The sequence below is a fragment of the Phacochoerus africanus genome, chromosome 3 (assembly GCF_016906955.1).
Source record: "Phacochoerus africanus isolate WHEZ1 chromosome 3, ROS_Pafr_v1, whole genome shotgun sequence".
Taxonomy (NCBI): Eukaryota; Metazoa; Chordata; class Mammalia; order Artiodactyla; family Suidae; genus Phacochoerus; species Phacochoerus africanus.
The window spans coordinates 162,984,068-163,010,146 of record NC_062546.1 but is presented as its reverse complement, the minus strand read 5'-3'; positions in this window follow the sequence as shown (position 1 = coordinate 163,010,146).

The following is a 26,079-nucleotide window of genomic DNA, read 5'->3' as shown; positions in this document are numbered from 1 at the left end:
ACTAATTGCTTTCTCTTTTAAAAATAGTCACAATTCAAAGATAACTAATCTCATCATTTTATTCAATATACTAGATTCCTAGAGAGTGCAATATGAAATAAAAAAAAAGACATGAAACTTAGAACAGGCAATGAGAAAAAGTCTCTATTTTTTTGCCTAAAAAATCATGTAGAATATACCTCCAAAAAACACCTGAATTCATGAGTAAATATAGCAAAACTTTACAATGTCAATAAAATCATAACCAAAATATAGAAAATATTTTAAAATACCATTTATTATAGAACCCAAATCATGAAATACATGAAATTATATTTAACTTAGGACTTTTAAGACTTCTACAAAAAAAATTCAAATTAAACTGAAGAAAAAAATAAAGATTTAAATAAATATGTATATATGATATTTAATATTGAAAAAAATAATTTGTTCCTCAAAGTATCTATATCCCAGAATCCATTTTAAAATTGTTGAGATCCTTCTCAAATTTATGTTATAATGCCAAGGACATAGAACAGCTAGAGAGGGAGAGAGGAGGGAAGGGGAGAGAAAGAGAGGAAGAGGGTGAGAGAGAAAAAGAGAGAGAGAGAGAGGGAATGAGATATTAAAAGGGATGGGGAAGAAGAATAAATTTTAAAAATATAAACTACTTGACTTCAAAAATACTATTAATCAAGAAACTGTGATGTTGGCTTAAAAATGTTATATAAATCAATTGAAAATTATGGAGCATAGAGAAGTAGACAATACATACAAATATACAGGCATATGCACAAACATTATTTAATTGTCTATAAAAGTAATTCATGGGACAAATTATTTTCTCTTCAGTAAATCATTTAAAAATCTGTCAAACATTTTATCCCTACCTCACAGCATATACCAACATCTGTTCACAAATATAAATACTAGATCTAAGATTCTAAATTTAAAAAATAACTACTACCTACAGAAGAAAGCAGTTATTTTTCATATAGTACACACACAAACAACACTCATTTTAAAGGGTAATATAGAGGAATACTGTTATATAAAATTGGACTTCATGAATATTAAAGTTGTACACTTCTAAATATAGTTGAAAATACTAAAGGGTAAATGGGAGAAAGTGTTTGCATAAAAATATATATTAAAGGACTTTTAGCCTGAATATATAAAGAACTCTAATAACTCAATAATAAGAGGATGAACAATAAAATTTAAATGGTCAAAAACTAGAACAAATATATTCACAAAAGATATGTAGAAATGACAAAACATATGGAAAAAAATATCCCACACTGTAGTCAATAAAGAAAACAAAAATACAGCAATGGAATATTACTTAGCAATAAAAACCAAAAAACCACAAAAAGTTTATGCTAAGCAAAAGAAGCTCCTAACTTGGAAATAAAATGCACATACTGTATCACAACATGCATATATAATACCAGAGAGAGTAAAAATTGATATATAGTGTAGAAATCATATCTAATTTCCAGGAGTGCAGAAAAATTGGCTTTAAAGGGGCAGAAGAGAATTTTCTGGAGTGACGAAAATGTTCTGTACCTTGATATTGATTGGATTTTCATTTGTCAAAACTTGAACTTTACACATTTCTCATGTACATTTAACTGTATGAAAATCATACACAGAATAAAGTTGAAAATATATTGATAACACAAGAGTAGATATGAGACATATGAATTACATATTGTACAGTGCTTTGTTTTTAACTTAGGCATTAACTTTACATTTCAATTAATATCCGTCATGAGCATGAGTAATAGGTACTGAGTAAGATACTATAATGATGAAATCAGAATCCATAGAGATCAGTTGTCTCAAGATTCTCACCTTGACTAAAACTGACAAACCTCTGACCAGACTCACTAAGAAGAAAGATCTCGAATAAACAAAATAAGACATGAAAATGGAGACATCTCAACAGATACTGAAGAAATACAAAAAAAAAAAAACACACAGGAGAACGCTTTAAACAATTATATACCGAGAAATTTTACAATCTAGAAGAAATAGACAACTTTATAGAGACAGCCCACCAAAACTGAATCAAGAAGAAATAGACCAAATGAACAGACTGATCACTAGAAATTAATTTGAATATGTCATAAAAATACCCCCTACAAACAAAAGTCCAGGACCAGATGGCTTCATAATTGAATTCTACCAACATACCAAGAAAAACTTATACCCATGCTTCTTAAACTTTTCCAAAATCTTGAAGAAGAAGGAACACTCCAAAGACATTCCATGAAGCCACAATCACCCTAATACCAAAATCAGACAAAGATACTACAAAAAATTATACACCAATATCTTTGATGAATATATGGATTTGCCATGTGGCTTGCACCATACTCTTTGATGAATACAGACACAAAATTCTTAGTAAAATTTTAGCCAACCAAATCCAACAACATATAAAAAAGATCATACCCACAACCGAGATTCATCCCAAGTTCACAAGGATGGTTCAACCTAGGTAAATCAATCAACATCATAACACCACATTAACAAAAGAAAAGTAAAAAACCACATGATCATCTCAATAGATGCAGGAAAAGCATTTGACAAGATCCAACATCCATTCACAATAAAAATTCTTACCAAAGTGGTTATAGAGGGGGCATATCTTAACATAATAAAAGCCATTTATGACAAACCAAAGCCAATATAAAACTTAATGAAGAAAAGCTGAAAGTCTTAGGGCTAAAATATGGAAAAAGACAAAGATGCCCACTCTCACCACTTTTATTCAATGTATTATTGGAAGTCCTAGCCATAGCAATCAAACAAAAGAAATGAAAGGTATCCAATTTGGAAGAGAAAAGTTCAAATTGTCACTCTATGCAGATGACATGATACTATATATAAAGAAAACACTGAGGATTCCACAGAAAAACTACTCGAACTGATCATTGAATTTAGCAAAGTACTAGGATACAAGAATAAAATTCAGAAATAGTTGCACTTCTGTATACTAACAATGAGATATAAGAAAAGGAATATAAAAATATATTTTAAAATCACACCCCCAAAAATTAAATACCAGGGATTAAACCTGACCAAGGCAGTGAAAGACTTATATCCTAAGAACTATAAAATATCAAGGAAATTAAAGAGGATTCAAAGAAATGGAAAGATATTCCATGCTCCTAGATTGGAAGAATTAACACAATTAAAATGGCCATACTAACCAAACCAATCTACAGATTCAGTGTAATCCCTGTCAAATTACCCATGACATTTTTCACAGAACTAGAACAAACAATCCAAAAATTTATATGGAACCACAAAAGACCCAGAATTCCCAAAGCAATCCTGAGGAACAAAAACCAAGCAGGAGGCATAACTCTCCCAGACGTTAGGCAATATTACAAAGCCACAGTCATCAAGATAGTGTGGTACTGGTACCAAGACCAATGTAACAGAATAGAGAACCCAGAAATAAACCCAGACACCTCTGGTCAATTAATCTTTGACAAAGGAGGCAAGAACATAAAATGGGAAAAAGACAGTCTGGACAGCTGCATGCAAATCAATGAAACTAGAACACACACTCACACCATGCACAAAAATAAATTCAAAATGGCTTAAAGACTTAAGTATAAGACAAGACACCATAAAACTCCTAGACTAGAACAATGGCAAAAACATTCTGTGACAACTGTGCAAATATTTTCTTAAGTCAGTATCTTAAGAAAATAGAAACAAAAACAAAAATAAATGAATGGGACATATTCAAACTTTTAAGCCTTTGCCCAGCAAAGGAAATCATAATAAAAACAAAAAGACAACCTATGGAATGGGAGAAAATAGATGCAAATGATGCAACTGATAAGGGATTAATGTCCAAAATATACAAACAACTCATACAACTCAATAGCAAAAAAGTAACCCAATTGAAAAATGGGCAGAATACCTAAAAAAGATTATTTCTCCAATGAAAACATATAGATGGCCAACAAGAACATGAAAAAACACTCAACATCATTAATTATTAAGGAAATGTAAATCAAAACTACATTGAGTTACCACCTTACACTGGTCAGAGTGGCTATTATTAATAAATCTATAAATAACATATGCTGGAGAGGGTGTGGAAAAAAGGGAACCTTCCTACACCTTTGGTATGAATGTAACTTGGTAAAATCACCATGGAAAACAGTATGAAAGTACCTCAGAAAACCAAATATAGACCTGCCATATGATCTAGCAATCCCCCTCCTGGGCATATATCTGGATAAAACTTTTGTTCAAAAAGATACATGTTGATTTCCCATTGTGGCTCAGTGGTAACAAACCCACTAATATACATGAGGACACAGGTTCAATCCTTGGACTCACTAAGTGGGTTATGGATCAAATGTTGCCATGATCTGTGGTGTAGGTCACAGATGCTGCTTGGATCAGGTGTTGCTGTGGCTGTGGTGTAGGCTAGTGGCTATAGCTCCATAAACCCCTAGACTGGGAAATTCCATATGCCATGGGTGTGGCCCTAAAAAGACAAAAAAAAAAGATACATGCACCCCAAGTTACTGCAGCACTAATCACAATGTCTTAAGACATGGAAACAACTTAAATGTCCATCGACAGATGAATGGATTAAGAAGATGTGGTATATATACACAATAGAATAATACTTGGCCATAAAAAGAACAAAATAATGCCATTTGCAGCAACATGGATGCAACCAGAGATTTTCATACTAAGTGAAGTAAGTCAGAAAGAGGAAGACAAATACCATATGATATCACATCTCTGGAATCTAATATATGGCACAAATGAACCTATTTATAGAAAAGAATCAAACTCATGGACATGGAGAACAGACTTGTGGTTAGCTAGAGGGTAGGGAGGAGTCGGATGGACTAGAAGTTTGGGGTTAGTAGATGCAAACTATTTCACTGGGAGTGGGTAAGCAATGAGGTCCTATACCACAGGGGACTATATCCAATCACTCATGATGGAACTTGATGGAGAATAATGTCTTCTATCTATCTATATATATAGGGAACTATATCCATCACTCATGATGGAATTTGATGGAGGATAATATCTATATATCTATATACCTATATCTATATAAACTGGGTCACTTTGCTATATAGCAGAAATTGACATAATATTATAAATAAACCACAATTTTTTTTTTAAATTCTCACCTTCAATCAGAACCCTCCTCTAGTACCAGGATATATCAAAATTGTTTTCCTTAAAGAGGAATTCACAGTTGAAACTATGTTTATAATGTGTAAATTGTGTTATCCACAAATTGTTTTGAATTCTTTGAAGGATTTTTTACAAGATTAATAACTATTTTTTGTCTATATAGTTATTTTATGTTCACTTATTTTTCTAAGTTGAATAATTAAAAAATTGATATTTTAATATATAAATACCTCTAGCATTGGAGAGAGGATTGATTCTCAAAGTGACAGCTGAATAAAGTTGAAAAATTGAAGGTTTGGTAGAAAAACACCTTGAGGAACTTTAAATGTTGACATGATTGCTTCATGAGAGGTGGTGAGTATACTTCAAAACTGAAACTATATTATATTTAATATGTCCTCCACTTTGTTGTAAATCTGAACTTTACTGTTAAACAATGGGGATATAAATTGAAATCCTGGATTAGACTACAGTCATCATCAAATCTGAGTTCTCCAGTGCACAGAGCATGTCTGACAGATGAAAATACAACACAACAAAACAAAAGTCAACGTTCTGTGTATCCACATTGTCACCAATAAATTACAGTTTATTTCTGGTGTATTGCAACAGTTCGATAGTGACAGTGGTTTGGAACCCTGTCAAGATCAAACCATTCTGTCACATGCTATTCCCTTCCAAATCAAGGAAGCACTATATCAGATTAAATTGCTTGCAAAAACATGTGCCTTATACATCAAAAAATGAATTATTTATCAGAATTATCATAATTTTCTAAGTGTATTTATATGGGTCTTTAGTAAAGAACAAGCAGTATCAACATTCGAATCTTTGGCTTTTAAAGCTTAGTCTCTGTTTGCTAAGTAAAAAGAGAAATACTAAGGGGATCTTACAAATCCCCATGAGAATTGGCTTTTTTCAAAGAATTCAGCTAGTCTTAAAAAAGTAAATGGTACCTTTTTGCTAGTATTTATAATTGATAGAAGATGTAGGAGGAGGCAAAACACCACAAGTATCAATGATTTAAGACTGTGGAAAAAGGAAAAGAAGTGATTCAATTTTTCCTGGTCAGTCATGTGGAAAGGGGAGTGTTATTAATACTGCACATTCAAAATTAAGGACTATCTTTAGAACACTTTTATGTCACCAAGATTTCAGACACACCTCTAGCCATAACAGTTAGAAATAAATGAGCCATAATTGACCACAGAGCCATTCTATGCCACATTCACTTCAATTTTCTTGGAATCAGATGTATGAATGATCTTAACCAGAAGGGCAGAAGACTACTCCATTTCAGAATTCATGACAGTTATTATATTTTCACAAAATAAACAATAACAGATGGTCTAAAAATTGCTGTGTGCGTTTTATGTACTATTTGCACTAAATGCCAGGGTATAAAGGGAAATACAAAAAGGAGGAAAATGAAATATTAAAGTTAGAGATCAAATAATCTTTAATGAATGTCTTACTTTGGAGCTCCATTTACTTATAAATTATTTGATAATTTTGATATGATACATTTAATTTTATAAAATATTTTGTCAAAGATTATCACTGTATCTTGTATCATATAGATTTCATCATATTTAGTATATTTTATTACTACTTTAAATTTCAGTATTAAGTCTCTATATAACAAATTGCATGCTTAAGTCACATTCTAAATGACATTAAAGCTTAATTGCCCTTAATTCAGAATCACAAGTTCTATGTTTACCTTCTGAATTTAGGCAATCCATCTGCAGTTAAGATAACCTAATATAGATCCAATACACCTGGCATTTATATAGCTAGTAATTTGTCAAAAAGGTTTTTTCTCAAAACCTAAATGTTCCTTATCCTCACCGAAGCAAAGTAGGGATTTATGCTTCCCTTCAACCTTCTATTCCTTCTGACTTTCAGACTATCAACCTAGCAACAAAAGCTTTCTCTTTAGGAATGTAAACAGGGAAAATCATTGACTTAGCTTAATACTACAATCAGAACTGTCATTTGATGAATGTCTTGATGAAAATGCATGAGCAGCTATTTCTTTATAAAATGAAGTAAACTAGAGTGAGGGTCTTTGGAGGAGAAAGGGAGGGCAAGTATGGAATGAATGATTGAGTTAGCCAAAATTATGCAGAAGGTCAATTAAGCAGAAAGTGGCACAACACTATAAATCAACTATACTTAAAAAAATGTAAAAAAAAAATACGTAGGAGGTTGATGTTGAATAAATCACCATTCACAGAGAGGAAAACATATGTGAAATTCTTCAAATGAATAACAATAAAAATTTCTAGAAAACTAATTTCTGCTTTCTTGGTTAATTAACTGTTGCTTTCCCTCTAAATATTTATACACCTATCATCTATCTATCATCTATCTTAATATTTGTCCAATCTATCTTTTGATCCATCTACATGTATATAGACACCTGAATTTATTAAGATAACAATAGTTCATTCAAAGTTCAGACATTGGTGAAGGACCCGAATTAAATTGCTACTAATAGTAACTTAATTTACTAATAGTAACTTAATTTCTCTCTCTGGTTGCAAATAAAATTTCCTTATCTTTTATTTAGAATATATACATACACATCAATGAATAAATAAGGAACACAAGAGTCTCTGTCATAAGTCTGCATATTTAACTAATTCTTAAAAATTTTATTGACTATTAATGACATTAGTGCAAATCTTGACAATCAATTCTGAAAATGTCACTTATCAAATGCTACATTTTAGATTGTAAAGAAATTGAAGTTGGAGTTCCCATTTGTGACTCAGGGGAAATGCATCCAACTAATAACCATGAGAATGCAGGTTCGATCCCTGGCCTTGCTCAGTGGATTGGGGATCCAGCATTGCCTTGAGTTGGGGTGTAGGTCGCAGATGCAGTTTGTATCCTGTGTTGCTCTTGAGTAGGCTGACAGCTACAACTCCAGTTCAACCCCTAGCCTGGGAACTTCCATTCATTGGGGGTGCGGCCCTAAAAAAAACTTTTTTAAAAATTGAATTTTATTTATTAATTTACTTTTAGGGCCATATCTTTGGCATAAGGAAGATCCTGGGCTAGGAGTCAAATCAGAGCATGCAGGCCTTTGCCACAGCCAAAGCAGTGCCAAATCCGATTGGCATCTATGACCAAAGCCACAGCTTGTAGCAATGCTGGATCCTTAATTGTGGCTTTAAAAACATCACAACACATTCTTTAGTATCTAATTTTTATAGATTAAGTAATATCTATCTGATTGATTATATTTTTATTTTGAGGCACTTATTTTTCTATTTTTTCTAAAAATTATAAAGTTGAATTTACAACATTTAACTACATTTAACCCTATCTTCCTATGTTTCCATATTTATGTTTCCATGGTAAATCATTATTTGAATCTTTCAGACCACTTATTATTTCAAATTTTAACAAGATGTAAAGAGAAATATACCTTGAATTAAAGAATTTACTGCAGGTAATTATCAGAAAAAATATGAGATATCCCATGATTACACATCCAGTTTAAAAAAAAAAAAACCTCAAAATTATTTTGATAAACTTGCTATGTTCTTTCATTTGATCCTTATCAATCAAAGTAATAGAAATTAATTAATATTTTGTACTTAATATATATGTAATGCTCACAACTCTTCTTATAGTTAGTAAAATGCAGAACAGTCCTATTTGGTCTATTCCCCTTTTGATTAAATAAAGACTTGCCTACAGGCTTTTACTTTCCTCTTGATGAAATAATACACCTTCTAATTATACACTGAAACACTTTAATTCCAATATGGCAAAATTTGAGCAGCTTCTGAACTAATATCTTAAGTTTCTTCTTAATAGGAAACAATGTTTAGGTGTTCAATGACCTTTCATTGATAAGGACATATTGTCATTATCAAACTAGATTAGGAGACATAAAATGATTAAAATAGACCTAAAATTCTGAGACTTTCCTCTTAACTGAAAACCATGATTCTTCTGAGTTTCCCTGCATAATATTCTTTCAGCTCAGTATTGCTTTTTTTTTTTTTTTTTCTTGAAAGTGGCATCTCCTTCCTTATTCCTCAGTGAAACTCTAGGTTTGAGAGAGGAGCTCTCTATATTTGGGCACTCTCTGTCTATCTGTGTCAGCATTTCTCAAACCAAATCCCTGCTGATAAATGGGTAGAACAAAACAGATAAATACTAGAAGATTCTGGCCAAGTTGACTTTTCGGCCGCTGTCTCAGTCAGTATTTCCCAGTCCTTATTCAGGACACTAAAAGTACACTTTGAAAGGATTTGATCTCCACTTATCCCCTATACAATAAAGTCCAAAGCAATAAATAAAATATTTTCATGTTCATAGATTACAAACTAATTTTATATATTATTGTTTTCTGCTTGATGAAATAAATAATATGATTAGTATACCTACTACTTTTGATGATTTTTAAATTGTCTTCATATAATTTATAAGGTCAGTGCCATGGTCTGATAGTTCTTACAGTACAATCTGCCTCTCTCACCTGAATAATTATTATATTTCCCTTACCCCACATATACATACTTTAACACAATGCTCTGATTCTGTCTCATCTCTAGATTGGGAGATTTACTTCACACCATATTATAGCCCATGGTTATTTCAGAGCACGAATTCTGACTAGAAAAGGTATCACCACTATGGGGACCAAAATTGGTTTTAGGAGTGAAAATAATTTGACTCATTTAAGTATAAGCACAGAGATATTCGTACATCATATTTATAGATATATCTGTAGTATTAAATTTTCTTAGGGGGTTGATTAGGTTCAAATCTTTAAAAAAATATCCAAGAGAGAATGGTAATGAAAAAGAAAAAAAATGTATAGAAACTCTGAGTTAGCACAAGGACTATTCATGTACAATACTGTTTTTTATATTTTCTCAGATCTACAGGCTAGATGATTTGTCAGTCATCTAGAAGGTATCTGTAGTCGCATATTTACTGCTATGTGGCTCCAAAATATCACTACTATTTTTTTAATCTTTTACTTTGCTCTAAAACTTTATCACAACTGAATTTGATTTAACTAGTATCTTTCTTGGGTTTAAGGATGATGCATGCCTAATTGTGATATATTAATTATTTTTATTTCTCTTAAAAATTAACTGAGTTCATAGGAAATATAAGAACTACCATTTAGTCACAGAGGCTGGGAAGATGGAGAAAAGAACATGGAGAGAAATATCAAGTTGTAGGGCTAAGAGAGGCAAGACAGAAAGATGCTTTATAGTGGCCAGAAAATACTATGACAATTTGACTATTTAGAGGCAAAATAATGGAAAAAATGTAGCCACTTAAGGATTCAGAATGGTAAGTCCATGAGGCAAAGGCAAAATCTTCTCACAATGAAGTATTTTAGGGACCAAACATATTAAAATGTTATTTCCTAAAATGTTACTAATCCATCAATTATTTGCATTAACATCATTGGTCCAAGTAGTAGAACAGTTCTTGTAATAAAAATTCTGAGATAAAAGAGTTTTGGTAATGAACTATGAATCATCAGTTTAACCAAATTGGGAATGTCAGAGACTTTTGATTTCATACTGAGTTCCTTTTGAAGACAGTCAAGAAGTACAGGGTACAGTGGGTACTGGCAATGCTGCGGCAGATGCTTAGGCAGCTGTGCATTAAAGATTTAGCCGGTCCCAGATGGAGCGTAGTATCATGGATCATGAAGCAATCACTCTTTTTTCAATAAATCGCTCTTGTACAGGGTTACTCTTAAATTATTCAATTGGGAAAGCAAGTCTTATACAGTGAGGGGAAAGGCCATATGATAATTTCTAATAGCACAACCTGAGACTCATTTTTGACATATAATTTATTTCTTCCTGATATGATGATATTTGGATGATTGCCAGAGACCATGAAACATGTGCATTTAATGTAGAAAGGACAGCTGCCAGGATATCCACTTTCATTGTTCCTCCAGAACCAGAAAAGAAATAAACAGCCATCATTTTAGTATGTAAAGGGCAGAAACATGTATAATTTCAGGAAAAGATCAACAGGAATTCATGTTCTCTGTTTTTTCATGTTCTCTATTGTTGTTCCTGTTGAAATCTTCCCTAGATTATAGCTATAAATGTTTTATAAGATTACTCTTTTCCTTCTCTATCCTATTCTATTCTGCCAGGATTTTTGCAGTGCATTTCCTAAATCTCAATCTTCCTCAAAAACTTATGGTACATCTCATTTCATATAGTGTTAATTAAAGGTCTTTCCTGATACCTTCCTTGGTATGATCTGCATTTATTTGTCTAGCTTTATCTGGCACTTCCTTATATGAACATTTTGCTCAAAGTAAATAATTTACTGTTTTTGAGCATATCACAGATTTTACTAATTCCATATCTACATTCTCAGATGTCTCTTTTATTTTATATTTTTTTCTGACCCACCATTCTCAGCCTCACACTATCAGTTCAAAGCTCTTCTTTACTTTATTCCCCTTATGTAAAATGTCAATTGACATAGAAGCTAATTTATAACTATTGATTTTATCCATCTCCACTCCTAAATTTAGGACCTGCTTGAGTCTACCTCTTAGTTTTTATAAATGTATTCATTACTTTCTAAATGTTAATCATTTAAGAGTAAATGCTATGACTTTCTTTTTACACTATATTCTACAATGCCTAACAAGGAACCTGGGATATAGATTTAGACAAATTTGGTAAATTGAATTGAATAGGCAAGTTACTAGATAAATGTGTTGGGGGTATATTCTACTCTTCATCTGCACTATCTCTTTTCTTCCTTATGGATGGCAGTGAGGTGAAAAGGTCAGTCAGATATTGATAAAATTTAGCATTACTTGATGCTTCAAAAATATGAAAAACATAGCTGTTCTTCATGAATGTTGTTGTAGTTAAGAGTCTTTCCCAACATGATCCAATCCAAAATTGGCATGTACATTCATACTATTATATTTCACATAATATATTAGACATGCTCCACTTTCAAAACCTCAACCGCTGTGCTATATATTACATCTGGATGATGATTTCAAATCCAATTATAATTGTACAACACATTCACTTAAACAGCCATTGAGTATATGTCTTGAGTCAAGCACCTTGCTAAATATTGTTTGTCATTGTTTTTAGAGGAGAGGGCATTTTACATAGAAAAGTCTAAAGATGACCCATAAAACAATTAGAGATTATCAATGAATTCTGTAAAGTCATAGGATAAAATTAATATACAGAAATTTGTTACATTTCTATACGCTGACAAAAAAAACTATAGGAAAAAGAAATTTAGGAAACAATCTCATTTACAATTGCATCAAAAAGAATAAAGTACTTAGAAATAAACCTACCTAAAGAGGTAAAAGACCTGTACTTGCTATAGAACCAATAAAAGAAATTTTAAACACAAACACATGGAAAGATATACTTTGTTCATGGATTGGAAGAATTACTACTGTTAAAATGACTAAAATAGCCAAAGCAATCTACAGATTCAATGCAATCCCCATCAAAATACCAATGGCATTTTTACAGAACTAGAACAAATGATTTTAAAAATTGGTTTGGAAACACAGAAGACTCTGCCTGAATAGTCAAAACAATCTTAAGAATAACAGAGTTGGAAGTATTACATTCCCTGATTTCAGACTATACAACAAATCTACAGTAATCAAAACCAGCATTAAAAACAGACATGTAAGTCAATGGAACAGAATAGAGAGCTCAGAGATAAATCCATGTACTTATGATTAATTAATCTATGACAAAGAAGGCAAGAATATACAATGGAAAAAAGACAATCTCTTTCAACAAGTGGTGCTGGGAAAACTGCTAAATGGAAAAGAATGAAATTAGAAGATTTTCTCCCACCATATACAAAACGAACTAAAAGTAGATTAAAGACCCAGACGTAATACCAGAAACCATAAGATTCCTAGAAAAACATAGGCATAAAATTTTTGACATAAATTGTAACAATATTTTGAGAGGATCTGCTTTCCTAAGTCAAATGAAACAAAAGCTAATAGAAACAAATGGGACCTAATTATACTTAAAAGCTTTTGCACAGCCCAGGATACCATCAACAGAATGAAAACATAATCTACTTAAAGGAGAAAATATTTGCCAATGATATGACTGATGAGGGATTAATATCCAAAATATACAAACAACTCATGAAGCTCAATGCCAAAAAGCCAAACAACCCAGTTAAATAATGGGCAGAAGAACTGAATAAACATTTTTCCAAAGAAGACAGAAATAGTCAACAGGCACAAGATGCTCAACATTGCTAGTCAACAGAGAAATGCAAGTCACAACTGCAATGAGATATCACCTCAGTGCTGTCAGAATGTCTACATCAAAAAGACCACAATGAATGGTGGCAAATATTTGGAGAAAAGAGAACCCTTGTACCCTGTCAGTGGGAATGCACCTCGGTGCAGGTACTGTGGAAAAGATTATGGAGACTCCTCAGAAAAACTAATAATAGAACTACCATATGATCCAGGAATTCCACTCCAGTGTATATATCTGAAGAAAATGAAAACACTAATTTGAAAAAAATGCGGAAGCAATTCTAAGCATCTATAAAGAAACGAATGGATAAAGACAATGTGGTATACACACACATACACAAAATACTACTCAGCCATAAAAAATAATGAAATGTTGTCATTTGTTATAATATAGATGGAGCTGTAGGGTAGTGAAATAAGACTGAGAAAGACAAATAATGTATGTTATATTTATGTGTGGAATCTAAAAAATCAAATCAAGTAGTGAATACAACAAAAACTAAACAAACTCACAGATATAGAAAACAAACTACTGGTTACCAGTAGGAAGAGGGTAGTGGGAGAGGCAAAACAGGGGTAGAGGATTAAGAAGTACCAATTACTACTTATAAAATAAATAAGCTACAATGATATATTGTACAGCACAAATAATATAGCCAATATTGTATAATAACTATAAATGAAGTATAACTATAAAAATTTTGAATCACTGTTGTGTATCTGAAACTAATATAATATTTTATATCAACTATATATCAATTAAAATATCAAAAAACAAAAAGAAACAAAACATTAAAATCACTATAATCCAAAAACTAAATACAAGAGGTTTTAGTCAGAAATATCAGAATATAAAAAGTATAATTATGGTGGTGATCCTGTAAATATGGTTACAATTACTACCTGTAAAAGAAACTTGAATCCAATTTTGTATGTGTGTGTGTTTTTAGGGCTACACCATCTGCAGCACATGGAGTTTCCTAGGCTAGGGGTTGAATCGGAACTGTAGCTTCCAGCCTAAGCCACACTGCAACAACACCAGATCCGAGCCCCATCTTCAACCTACACAACAGCTCAAGGCAATGGCCAGATCCTTAACCCGCTGAACGAGTTAACCTGCATCCATATGGATACTAGTCAGAATCACTTCCGATAAGCCACAGCAGAGAAAGTATTTATTATCTCACTTAAGAAAATACAGCAATTTGATAGGCCTCTAATTTCTTGCTTTTTCACTGTCTGATTTAGCAGTTTCTATTATCAGGGACCACACTTTTTTTTAATTGCTCTGCTTTTCTACCCATCATGATGATTTCAGACTAAGACTAGTTCACAATGTCAACCAAAGATACTTATCAGAAGTGTTTAATTTAAAAAAATTACATTTAGTATAAGATCTATAATTACTTTTTCTTTTTAGGTTTACTCTGTCTCTGCATTCACTATGCATGTTTCCACTTTGGTCACTTACCCCTAAAAACACTATTAAGGCCTCTAAAATCCTGACCCAGTGGCTGGAGGGGTAGATAGGTGAGTGTCAGTAGCAATTAGTCCTTTGAAATTCCAAAGGGCTCTGATCCCTCTCCAGGTTTGAAATACACAACTATTATCAGTGTACCACTCACATATCAGTGATGTGATACACATGCAAATCTGCCCATTCCTAGGACACTCTTTCGAGGGTGACAGCACAACGTGTACTGAACACCATTGGTTTCTAGTATATTATTACATATTTCATCTTTGTTGTTGAATCACTTATCATTTGAAATGCAATATATTTTTTCTTTAGTTTTGAGTTAAAAGAGTTTCACAAAGGAATTCTATCAAAAAGTCTATCCCCCTAGGAAATACACAGACTTATATTTGTAATTTTTCCTTCTTCATTTTAAATTTCTGGGCGGGTAAACTAGCAAGTTAAGATGAAAGAATTCTTTTGAAGTATTTTCTATGATATCTTTTATTCCCCCACTTCAATATAAAAATTCACTTATAATTGGACTCTTTGAATGTTCTGGTTTATATTTTCAAAACATTATTACCATAATAAAAATATACATTACTTTATGTGGTTTTCAAAATGAATTCATCAGTTAATTTTCTACTCAAAGATGGCATGCATATTCAAGTAACTACACACATTCTAAATGTCTATTCTTAATCTCTTTCCTCAATCTGTTGACATTTGTCTTTGTGGTACTTACCTCCTTATATTGTTTCAGAGCTGTTAGTGGTACAAATAATGCTAATTATACAAATTTATTAAGTAGAAATTTAGATTTCAAAATAAAATATAAACAAAAAATCATTTGGAAAGTAAGAAGACTTTTGTACCAGCTTTGCCACATAAAATATGCATATTGGAGGATACTCAAAGGTGAATTACTGATTTGGATAAAAGTGAAATCACTATTCATCTTAAAATAAGATGTAAACAAATGATAATGCCAATTCAATTACAATTTAAACTTAAGCTACTTATTACTACCGAGTATACCATAGATGGATAGCAATTTCAAAAACACACATAAATGAAAGTCCTTAGGATCTGGGTCCCCATGCAGGTGTTCTAAACACTATAGCCCATTGCAACATAATCCCAGTCCCAGTCTATTTCCATTGCTCCAAACAAGACAGTATAGAAGAAATGAAGTCCCAAGCCAGAATCTGTTTAAATCGTATCTGAGATTGATACAAAAGCCTTACACTTGTTTTGTTCTGGTGCGTGAGGAAAAAAATAGCTTTTCTTATAGTTCCTAGTACTCATAATATCTCAGACAATATTGTCAAATATCTCACCTTTATTATATAGTAACTAAGTAGGTTTTATGTTTGATCTTAAAATACAAATTTTACTGAGATATCATCTTAAGATATTTTTCATTTTAATATTATGGTGCAATATATTTTCAGATTTCCTTCAAACTAAATGTCTAAATTCCAAGGACCATGCCCACCATAACAACAACTACAAGAGAGATGTAGAGAGAGGGATGCAGAGAAAAGGAGAGATTTTGATATTTTGATGAGGATAATAAAGAGATCAGGGCATATTAGTAATATTTATTAGTAAAATTTTATATATATTACATTCTAACAAATCTGCTTAAAGTAGTAATCAGTGACATGAAACACATAATAGTTATGTTCTTTAATCTATGATGATAATATTGTCACGGTATGTTACAAAATTTTAGCCCTTCTAATAAATGCGGTCCCTGAGCAGTCAGAAAAGCCCACTTAAGTTGATTGGGAGAACATCTGAAGGACAGGAGAGAGTTCTTCAAACAAACATTTTTTCCACTTGTCAAACATAGATATAGCTAACAAACTAAAGCAAACCAAAAGATAAAGTTCAGAAAGAATGAAATCTCATCATATAAATGCGTGTGTGGATACACACATATATATCTACATGCACACATATGTATAATACATACATATGTATTTTGTCTTATCAGAGACATTGAGAGGTATGCACTTAATCAGGACTCCTTGTTTTCAAGGGATAGAAATAGGTTAAAATAATTAAGACACTGAAAATGGACAATTTGTGAAATAGGGGGGACTGACCTTCAAGACAAACAGCAGCAATTACACAAATGCTATCATTCTTTTACTGCCATCTCAAATACTCCCAGAATTGTCAGCATAATTCTCTCTGAGCAACTCCTCCAAAGACTGGACACCTAGCCCTAAACATCTTCAGTCATTTCATGACTCATCTGTAACCACTTATAAATGAGACTGATTAGCTGGCTTGAGTTGTGAACATATCTTTGGAACAAGGGTTATATTGAAGGGGATGTAACACTATGATTGGCATTACTGTTAACTGTTCATGTGGCCAGGGGGTGGAGTGATTGGTTTTCCACCATTATCTACAATCATATGTTTAAATAAAGATATTTATAAAAAACAGTATTTGAGGAAAACAAAATAAGAAATAATCCTTTATAAACAGGGAGACCTTGTGCTGAGGATTGGATAGTAATGATGGGAAAAAATTATCACCAAATTACTAATACAAATATTTATATAGTAATAAGTTAATATATTTTAGAAGTTTCAACTAATAACTAATTCTGAAGAAATCATGCATCAATCTTTCAAATAATCAACATGTTTATTCTTATTAACCATTTTTCTACAAGTATCCTAAATTATATTTTTCATGTGGGTTGTTACATGCTTATTCTATATTTTTTTAAAAATGTTCCTTGCTTCATGTGATTGGTCTCTTACTGCATCTAAATTTATAAAGTCCTAGCTTATATTCAGATGATCTGAACTTTGAATCATAGCTTTGTGATTTAAACAATTTACTTAATCTTTCTACTCACTAATTTTTCATCTTCCTTCCCATGACATTTTCCACTTCCAAAGCAGCTGATATTGATTAATCAAATCAAAGAGCAGCATTGAGATGCTCAGATCTGACAACCACTAACTATATGATATTTTAAGGCTTTTGTATATATTTTAAAATTACACTCTGAAGGGTTTTAATTATTATATCTTCTTAAGCAGATTCATTTTTAAATGATCATGTGAGATACACGTATCTGCATAAAAAAGATGTTTCATTGAAAGCATGTTATAAGACTAGAGGGTCAAGTGCTTCTGGGAAGATGGGATAGACATGCTTTACCTAGTCCTCCTACAGGTAATCAGAAAACTCTAAATATCATGTAAAAAAAAAAACAAAACAAAATAAACCAAAAAACATAAAAGACTATGAAAAGTAGAGAGAAGAAAGCAGATTGGCTAGGAACCTCAAGAACCAAGGAATAATTCAGTGGTGGTTCTTCTGGGTTTTGTTGTTTTGTTTTGTATTTCTTTCTTTTCCCAGTTTTATTGAGATAAAACACGTGAAATGTACATATTGCCAAATGATTACTACCATAAGATTAGTTAACAACTAACACCTCACTCCCCTCACATTAATTATGGTTTTTTTTCTCCTTTATGTTCATAGAAGTACTATTTACAATAGCCAACACATAGAAGAAATTTAAATGTCCATCAACAGATGAATGGAAAAAGGTGTGATACCTATATACTATGGAATACTTAGTCATAAAAAAGAATGAAATAATGTCATTTGCAGTAACATGGATGCACATAGAGATTATCATACTAGCATAAATAAATCAAGCAGAGAAAGACAATATATGGTATTTTCTATATGCAGAATATAAAATGTGGCACAAACGAGCTTACAAAACAGAAACAGACTCACAGACACAGAAGACAAACTTACATATATTTGGGGAGGAGGGGAAGTGAGAGATAAATTAAGACTTTAACATATACACACTACTATATATAAAATAGATAACAAAAATCTACTGTAAAAAATAGTTTTTGTTTTTACTAATACCATTTAGGGTTTACTACTTTGACAACTTTCAAATATAAAATACAATATTGTTAACTATAGTCACCATGCTGTGTGTTATTTTTTAATTGAAACACATTTGATTTAGAATGTTGTGCCAATTTCTGCTGTATAGCAAAGTGACCCAGGCATATATATACTCACATTCTTTTTCTCATGTTATCTTTTATCATGTCCTATCCCAAGGGATTGGATACAGTTCCCTGTGCTATATAGTAGGGTCTCATTGTTCATCAATTCTAAATGTAACAATTTATATCTGCCCACCCCAAAATCTCTGTCCATATCACTCCCTCCTGCCTCCCCCTAGGCATCCACAAGTCTGTTTCCATTTTGTAGATGGGTTCATTTGTGCTATATTTTTATATTCCATATATGTGACATCATATGGTATTTGTCTTTCTCTTTCTGACTTACTTCCCTTAGTATGATAATCTCTAGGTGCATTCATGTTACTGCAAACGTCATTAATTCATTCTTCTTTATGACTGAGTAGAATTCCATTGTATATATGTACCACATCTTCTTAATTCATTCATCTGTCAATGGACATTTAGGTTTTTCCATGTCTGGGCTATTGTGAATAGTGACCATGCTGTGTATTAGATCACCAGATTTTATTTATCTTATAATTGGGAGACTGCACCTTTTGACAAACCTTTTTCCTCACACCCCATTACGGCCCCTGACAAATAACAGCCTACTTTCTATGGGTTTTACTTTTTAGAATCTATATAAAATTAAGAATACACAGTACCTGGTTTTCTACATCTAACTTATTTTACTTAGCATAATGCATTCCAGGTCCATACGTTTTGTTGCAAAAACAGGATTTCTTTCTTTTTTATGGCTGAATTATTTTCCAGAGTGGCTGTACCAATTTACATTCCTACCAACAGTGCATGAAGATTCCCTTTACTTCACAGACTCATCAAAATTTGTTATTTCTTATTTTTTGATAACGACCATTTAAATAGGTTTAAGGTGATATCTCATCGTTTTGACTTGAATTTCTCTGATGATTAGTGACATTGAAGATTATTATAATTGTAGGCCATTTGTTATATTTTTGTTGGAAAAATATTTAAGTTCTTTGCGCATTTTTAACTGTTTATTGATGTTTTCTTTGTAGTTTGCTGTGATTTTGATTTTTTTGCTATTGAATTTATATTTTGCCTATCATTATATATTTTGGATCTTAACCCCTTACTAGATGGATGGTTTCACTGGTTCAAGAGATTGCTTTTTTATTTTTCTGATAGGTTCTTTTGATATACAGAAGCTTTTTTATGTTTAAAGTTTTCATTGAAGTATAGTTGATTTACAACATGATAATTTCTGCTGTACAACAAAGGGATTTGGTTATACACATACACATATTCATTGATTCCATTTACCTCAGTGTGAATATGCCAATCCCAAATTCCCAGTCCACCCTCCCACCTGTCCCCTTTGGTAACTCTAAATTTTTTTTCAAAGTCTGTGAGTTTGTTTCTGTTCTGCAAATTAGTTCATTTTCACCATTTTTAAGATTACATATATAAGTGATATGATATAATGTTTGTCTTGTAAATGAAGTGAATGACAAAGGATTACTCTACAAAATATACACACAACTCATACAGCTCAATATAAAAAACAAACATACAACCCAATCAAAAAATAAGCATAAGTTCTAAATAGAAATTTCTCCAAAGAAGACATAAAGATGGCCAAAAAACACATGAAAAGATGTGCAACATCACTAATTATTAGATAAATGCAAGTCAAAACTGATATGAGGTCCCACCTTACACCAGCCAGAATGGCCATCATCAAAAAGTCTACAAAAAATAAGTGTTGGAAAGGGTGTGGAGAAAAGGGAATACAAATTGGTACAACAATTATGGAAAACAGTATAGAGATTCCTCAAAAAAAAATCTAAAAATATAACTACCATATGATCCAGAAATTATACTCTTGGGTATCTATCTAGAGAAAACCATAATTTGAAAAGATGTATGCACCCCAATGTTCACTGCAGCATTATTTATAATAGCCAAGATGTGGAAACATGCTAAATGTCCATCAACAGAGGAATGGATACCTATGTACAATGGAATATTACTCAATCATAAAAATAATGAAATAACACCATTTTCAGCAACATGGATGGACTTAGAAATTATCAGATTAAGTGAAGTTACTTGGACAGTGAAAGACAAATGCACAGAAGCTTTTTTATTTAATTTGATGCAGTCTTTTTTTATGTTTGTGTTGCTTTCACTCTTCATATCATATTCAAAAAATCTTTTCAAGATTAAATTCAAAGAACTTTCCCACTGTGTTTTCTTCTAGTAGTTTTAAGTATTAGGTCTTACATTTATGTATTTAATCCATTTTTAAGTAATTTTTATGACTGATATAAAACAAGGGTCTAATTTCCTTCTTCTGCATGTGGTTATCCAGTTTTTCCAACACCATTTGTCAAAGACACCATGCTTTCCCATGGCATCTTCTTGGCTCCTTTATATTAGTTGACTGTATATGAGGGGGTTATTTCTGGGCTTTCTGTTCTGTTTTGTTGGTCTATGTGTCTATTTTTAATGTCAGCACCATACTGTTTTGATTAATAAAGCCTTGTAATATAGTTTGAAATCAGAAATTGTGATGCTTCCAGATTTGTTCTTCTTTCTCAGAATTGCTTTGGATATTTAGAGATCTTTGGTGTTTCTACAAGAAATTTAAGCCTTGTCTTTGAAAAACACTACTGGGATTTTGATAGGAATTACACTGACTCTATAGATGTTTGGAGTAGCATGGACATTTTAACAGTATTAATCTTTCCAATCCATGAACATGTAATACCTTTTCATTTATTTGTATTTTCTTCAAGTTCTTTCACCTCAATTGGTTAAAGTAATTCCCAAGGTTTGATACACACACACACATACACACACACACAAGTTGTAAATAGGATTGTTTTTATACCTTTTATCTGATAGTTTGTTGTTACTACATAGAAATGCAACTGTTTTGGCATTTTGAATTTTTATCCTCAGCAAGTCTATTACTAACCGCTGTATTATTGAAACTTAAAAAAAAAGAATTTTTGAATCCTTCCTGCAAGATTTGGGTGGCTTTGAAGCAGAAGGTAGCTATAAGGAGAGCCTAGTGATGGTATCAAGAAGATAATGGGCTGTATACATATAGTTTCCCTCCCATGTGAGATGTTGCTAGTCAGGAGAGAAAGTAGCCTGTAACCCACCCTTGAAAGGGACAATGAGCTTAGTTTTAAGAGATTATGCTAGAGTTAGAACCAAAGTTTGAGCCACCAAAGAAGGTCTTTCTTGCAGCCTTCCATTGTAAGGGATGCTGAATGAAGAATTGCCAATGCCCCTCCTAATGAAAGCAGGATTAGTGCTTGCAGCCTGCTCCCTTAGCTAGCAATATCTTTGAGAGTTATTTCCATTACAAGTTTTTTCAAGAGCCTACAAGTAAAGGAAGCAGGGATAGGAGGAAAGAACTCCGCTTCAGAGGTAGTTTCTAGTATTAGATCAGCCCAAAGCATTCCTTCAACTCAGTATCAAGTTTCTCTTTTTCATTAGTGAAAAGAAAGCCCAAGTCAAGACCTCTTGCAAATGTTTTGTGATTATGGGCGAGATGAAAGGAAAGGGGACTAAAATCTAGGTGCCTTATCCATTTTGCTTGTCTTCCCCTCACAGCCCAGCAGCAGGGAATTCAATTTCTCTCAAAGGAGGCAGAAACAGACACTGACAGAAAAGATAATCTAAATTCAATAACTCTTGGTCTCTCTCCAACTAGTATTCAGCATCAACCATCACATAGCTTTAGTTGGCAGCAGCAAGACTATCATAACATTTTTGACTACTTATGTAAAATGCTATATAATTACTTTAATTTGCATAACTGATTACAAGTCAGGATTTCTTGTCATTTTTATGCAAATATAAAAAGATCTAGATCAGAAGTAAGTTCTTAAAGTTGTTGTCTAATCTTAGCCTATCAACTGTAGGGAAGCAAATTATACAAAAAATATTTAAGTGAAACAGAAATTTAAAGCCAAAAAGAAACTGAATAACCAAGTTATATTCTATATCAGAAGCAAATTCATGTTATGCAATTTTCACATGTATTCTGCAATTATTTCAGTTAAGAGGAAAATATGAAATATTAGGAAAAAACAGCATGTCCAAATCAACAATTAAAATCATTTTGAATTTATGAGTAGATATTCCAATATAAAAATAGTCAAAGTTTTAAAAATATCACTACTACTCATCAGTTCTAGACTCCCATTCATACAATTATCCCTCTATCTCTGATGAATAATTTATGAAGATTAATAGAGAAAGAGCATTGAAAAACATTAAGAAAATGACATTCCATAAATGTGTCCATAAATACATCTGTGTTCCACATGAAATGTTTTAAGACAACACAACAGGGAGATTTTTAAGACAACAATCACTTTTCTAACTTGCAAATAAGTATAGGCAATGGAAGACTTTAATTTGAAGTTATAGTCAAAATAAATAGATCAAATTATTACAAATATCTTATTTAATAAGGTCAAGAAGTTGCATAGGTATGCTAGAATTTCAGAAGTTCAGAAGAGTATTATAAAATTCCACCCACCTATAGAAATTATATAGCAGTATCAGGAGGCACTGGATAATACTGAGTTAAAAGTGTGTTTTTCCATGAAGATTTGACTCCTGTGCTTTGTTTTTTAAGAGATCATCAGTGATATATAAGTACAGAGATTTAAAAGTAAAATATTAACATCATCTTCCCCAGAACTTTACTAATAGAATTTCAAAGGATAATTATGTCATTCTTATTTGTGTGTCAACATCATTCCCTTTAAGACTCTATATTATGTGATCTTTATTCAATTGTTCTGAGTACCTGAAAGGTTTATTATTTTAATTACGTCTTTCAGTTTGACTTTCCCCACTAGTCCAAAAGAAAGAAAATTTTCCATAAAATAAATTTAAATGAAAAAAGATGCATTATTACAAAAATTATATGCCTATGATTTAAAATTCTAATTTATTTTATTTGTGCTATCTTTGATAATCAAGACTTCTTCATAAAGTTGAAATAAAATGTCTTGTGCTACATTGTTTTGTGAGTACCAATTAGTTCGTAGCCTAATTAAAATTATCGCTGTCTTCTTCTTTTTTAGGAGAATAAATTAAGTTTTCAGTTCTTTGCCCTTAGGCAGGATCTAGAGGAACTGATGTGAGTATACACACATTTTATTAAGAAGTTCTCAAAACATTCTACATCAAATGAACATATGCACGTGAATAATGTTGTTCTATTAGATTAGTAACCATGTGCATTCTGGAGAATTTTATCAACCCATGGTAACAGCCCTATGTATTTACTGAACAAATTTGCAAATATGCTTTTTAGTCAGTGAGACTGTCAAGTTTCAAGATCATAATAAAAGCCAAGCTCCAAGAATATTCCAATACTAATCCCAGAGGTGGTCAAATAATCTAAAAAAGAAAATAATTTTGGATGGTGAATAATGTTCTTTCTAAAAACACTTTAAAATACTTTAGCAAATAATTTATATATCTGTTCATATATCTTTCACTATATCTTATTTATTTATTGATATTCACAGCTACATTTCATTTATTTTCAGAGACAATAGTCACACATTGCAATGGAGAGTGGTCCCAGGAAGCTGAAATAAAATTAAAAAACATGTGGAAATGACTTTTTAAACTGAAATACAAATCAAAAAAAGGAACTAGATGGAACATGCTTATAATTTATAGCATCTGATTGGTAAAAGTGTTAATGATAGCACTTCAGGAGCAGGTGAAGATGGAAAACATCTGCTTCTTGGGACAGCCTCCTGAGAACTGTGATTCAGTCATTTCGAGCAAAGTGCCTCTGCTCACTGGATTTCTTAAGGGAAATCTAAATTTTCTGCAGAATAATGATAAACTAAGAACATTTTGCTCCGTCCCTAGTGGATATCTTAAATAAAAGATCATTTTTATTCTCAGTTATAAAACAAAAACAAATTATCTTTGAGAGTAATTACACTTTTATTTTTTCCCAAATAATGCCAAAATATGGTGAATATAGACCCATGCTTTTTCTCCCCCCACTCAAGAATAAAATACTTTAGAGATTTGGAAAAATTGTTAACAATGTTCTTGGAGGGAAGAAAAATTCATCCAAATTCAGAAGTGAACACTAACAATGAGATGGTTTTAAAAAATTAACTCAATGTCTTTGTTAACATACTATCATTATCAATATACACTTTTATATTTTTCACACTTTGATATTTTTTCACCGTTCTGAGAATTTGACATTCTTTGAAATATAATCTTATTATCTTCTCCAATTACTAAAAAAAAAATTAACACATTTTATACACAATGAAATAAAATTAACAAATAGAGTAAATATTATTGAGCACTCAGAATCACTATGGGTATACAGAATTTATGAGTCTCAATATAAGTCCAAATTATTCTAATACAATTCTTTAAAAAATTCAAAGAATATCCACTTAAACATTCATAAGGGTATTCTGATCAATAGACTGCTGTCTTAATTGCTATTGACTGTAGATTATATTATTATTAAAAATCACAATAAATCTCATTAACCTGAGTATTTGAGGGTAGGTATGGAATCTGAAAAATGACTTTAAAAGATCACTTGATTCCCACTAATTCTCAAATTGCCAACAGTTTCCACAACATTTGTCTTGATTATTTTGATATTAAGTACTGTGTTTCTAGAAGGTTTATTATTATTTTTGTTGCTGTTGCTGCTGTTTAATATAAATATGGTATTAGGCTTAACACATCGAGTTTCTAATGTGTGTTGGAAGACTATGGGTAATTGGAAAAGAGAAGAATAGGAGATAAACTGATATGTTCTCTTGATGAAGACAGGGAAAATTTAGGGAGGAGCGTTTTGGACCACTGTGTATCTCTAAATAGAATGGTGCAGGTAGTTCGTTTCAGTGGAGAGACTGATGAATCAATGGCTCAAAGTCAGCAGAAAAATTTCACTGTGAGACTAACATAAAGAAAAATGAAGCTTATGATTATAAATAATGGTATTTAACAACTTAAATTGATTATTCTAGAGGGTTTTTTTTTTTGGTAGAATTATGGTTCATGGAAATATTCTGATTGCATTTTCTCTGCTCAGATGCATG